Raw genomic sequence first — 3,564 nt, 5'->3', positions numbered from 1 at the left:
CGCTCCGTTGGATGACAGTGCCCCCCCCCCCCCTCACCCGGGCCCAGCTGACGGTTCCGTGGACATTACCAGGGTCGGGCTCGGGACGGGTTCCTGTCCCGGCCTGCGACGGGGCCGATGCGCGGCCGCTCGGCTGATCCCAGCCGGTGTCTGCACGCTCGAGCGTGTACCACCGGAGGAGGCCTTCCAGGTCGAGTGGCTGATCGGCCGAGCCCAGCCAGCGTATGCGCGGTCGATATTCTTAACTGGGACAGTCTCCGGGGCGGGCCGTTATCACACAGCCGCTACGATCACTCAACCTCCCGCAGGTGGAAGTTCAGTCTTCTTCAAGTCATTCACCTTTTTAGAAGAACAAAAATATTCATCGTGAGCATTCTACGCGCAGCACGAAACGGGCATAATCAGCTCGCGTCAGCAGAATTGCCCAACTTTGAAATCATACAACCCAAACGACGCCCTTAGCACCAAAAATAATGAGACAATTATCATTATTCGTTTCGAGGTCTCGACTGTTGCTACCCAAAATGCTGGTATGATTGCTTATCATCTTCAGAAATTACCATCTGACAATATTTATTTCGGCAGTAAACTAGTTGTGATTTTTAACCTGCGGACAGCAGACGATTTATGACATGTACTAAAAGGGCAAAATAAGCACCAAATCACGGACACGAGCAAGCAAGAAAAGCATTCCAGCTCTTCACATTCGCACTTCAAATTTTCTGTTGCTGCGCTAAATCTTCGTATATGCCATAATTTTGACCATTTCTATCATATATCTGATAACTTACGGTCCATCGCGCGTAAACCAGAAAGGCGCATATACTCTTGCCTTACTATTGCATCTTTTGTACCTCCTACAATATGCCCAGTTGTGACACTTGAATTGATATTTCCAAATGGGAAACACAGACAAAGAGCCAACAATATTGGTTGAGCTAAAACACTTCCAGCAATCCTAAAGAAACTGACCAAGACCCGGGAACCGGAGACCAAAAGCAAAGCCAGCGTTTTCGGTACGGTACATATACGTCTATTAGCGCTGTGCGCCTCATACACGAGTCCGGATAATACGATTCCCGCTTATTAGAGATAAACACATCATGCTGACAGTGTTGCTTGAGCTGCAACACTTCGACCCAATAACTATGGGTCATGCAATATGTCCGTGAAGCTAGAGATTTATTCAGCGACATTTTCAGCGACGAGTTCCGATTTCCCTGAAAAAGGTTGTCCGGATCAATTGTAGCATGGGAACACCAAAAATGACATGTGTTTTGCAACATCATGTGACCTTTAAGGTTAAAAGCTGGATCAAAGGACGGGGAACTCGATATCACCCAAAAATTACCGGCCGAATTTCAACTTCCGAGTGTCAGAATATTTACCATAGAAAGAATTAGCGTCCGTCAAAAAGTTCTGACCTCTCAAGGTCACCCTTCAAGGTCAAACACGGGCCCAAACGACGGGGAACCCCATATCACCCAAAAATTACCGACCTATTTTAAGCTCCTAAACATCAGAATATTTTCCACAGAAAGAACTACCGTCTGTCAAAAAACCTGACCTCTCAAGGTCACCCTTTAAGGTCAAACGTGGGCTCAAAGGACAAGGAACTCTATGCCATCCAAAAATTACCAACCGACTTCTAAGGGACAACGATCACAACATTTACCACAGAAAGAGCTAACGTCCGTCAAAAAGTCCTGACCTCGCAAGGTCACCCTTCAAGGTCAAGCGCGGGTTCAAAGGACGGGGTACCCTATATCACCCAAAAATTAACGGCCGATTTTTAGATTACAAAAATCTGAATATTCACCAAAGAAAGAGTTAGCGTCCGTCAGAAAGCCCTGACCTCTCAGTGTCACCCTTCAAGGACAAACGCGGGCTCAAAGGATGTGGAATTCCACATCATCCAAAAATTACCGTCTGATTTTAAACTTACAAACATCAAAATATTCACCACAGAAAGAGCTAGCGTCCGTCAACGAGTCCAGGCCTTTCAAGGTCACCCTGTAAGGTCAAACGCGGGGTAAAGGGACTGGGAACTCCATGCAACTTTAAAATTACCTGGCGATTTTTAACTTACAAGCATTGAAATATTCACCACAGACAAAACTGGCGTCCGTCAAAAAGAACTGACCTTTCAAGGTCACCGGTCAATATCAAACGCGGGCTCAAAAGATGGGGAACTCTATATCACCCAAAAATTACGGGCAGATTTGAAACTTACAAACATTGAAATATTCACCACAGACAAAACTGGCGTCCGTCAAAAAGTCTACACCTCTTAAGGTCACCCTTCAAGATCAAACGCGGGCTGAAAGGACGGGGAACTCCATATCACCCACAGCTTACCGGCCGACTCTTAGCTCACCAACATCAGAATTACCACCACAGAAAGAACCAGCGTCCGTCAAAAAGTCCTGATCTCACAAGGTCACCCTTCAATATCAAAAGCGGGCTCAAAGGACGGGAAACTGTTCTTGAACTAATTATTTCTGCGGTGAATATTTTGACATTTGCAAGTTGTAAATCGGCCGGTAAGCTTCAGTTGATATCGAGTTCCCCGTTTTTTGAACCAGCTTTTGACCTTGAAAGGTGACCTTGAGGGGTCTGGACTTTTTGACGGGCGCTAATTCTTTGTGTGGTGAATATTCTGATGTTTGTGAGTTAAAAATCGGCAGGTAATTTTTGGGTAATATGGAGCTCCTTATCCTTTGAGCCCGCATGTGGCCTTGAAAGGTGACCTTGAGAGGTCAGGTTTTTTGGTGGACGCTGGTTCTTTCTGTGGGAAATATTCTGATGTTTACAAATTAAAAATAGGCCGGTAATTTTTGGGTGATATGGAGTTCCCCGTCCTTTGAGCCCGCGTTTGACCTAAAGGTGACCTTGAGAGGTCATAGCTTTTTGGCGAACGTTAGCTCTTTCTGTGGTGAATATTCTGACATTTCCAAGGTAAAAATCGGCCGGTAATCTTTGGGTGATATTGAGTTCCCCGTCTTTTGAAATGCCTTCTGTCCTTGAAGGGTGAGGTTGAGAGATCAAGGCTTTTTGACGGACGCCAGTTTTTTTTCTGTGGTGAATATTTTAATGTTTGTAAGTTAAAAATTGGCCGGTAATTTTTTGTTAATAGTGAGTTACCCGTTCTTTGAGCTCGCGTTTGACCTTGAAGGGTGACCTTAAAAGGTCTAAACTTTTCGATGGACGCTAGCTCTTTCGGTGGTGAATGTTCTGATGTTTGTTAGATACAAATCAGCCGGTAATTTTTGGGTGATATGGAGTTCCCATCCATTACGCCAGCGTTTGACTTTGAAGGGTGACCTTGAGAGGTCAGAACTTTTTGACAGACGCTAGTGTCTTATGGTGAATATTCTGATACTTTCAAGTCGAAATTCGGCCGGTAATTTTTGGGTGATTTCGAGTTCCCGAGTTCGAGTTTTTGGGAGTTTTCGACCTTGAAGGTCACATGCTATTGCAAATTAAAGGTCATTTTTGGGGTTCCTTTGCTCCAATTAACCTTGAGACCCTTTTTAGGTCAATCGGAAGTCGTCGTTGAAAAAA

This window comes from Pollicipes pollicipes, unplaced genomic scaffold, assembly GCF_011947565.3.
Source record: "Pollicipes pollicipes isolate AB1234 unplaced genomic scaffold, Ppol_2.1 Scaffold_5724;HRSCAF=6776_pilon_pilon_pilon, whole genome shotgun sequence".
Taxonomy (NCBI): domain Eukaryota; kingdom Metazoa; phylum Arthropoda; class Thecostraca; order Pollicipedomorpha; family Pollicipedidae; genus Pollicipes; species Pollicipes pollicipes.
This window is presented reverse-complemented; position numbering follows the sequence as displayed.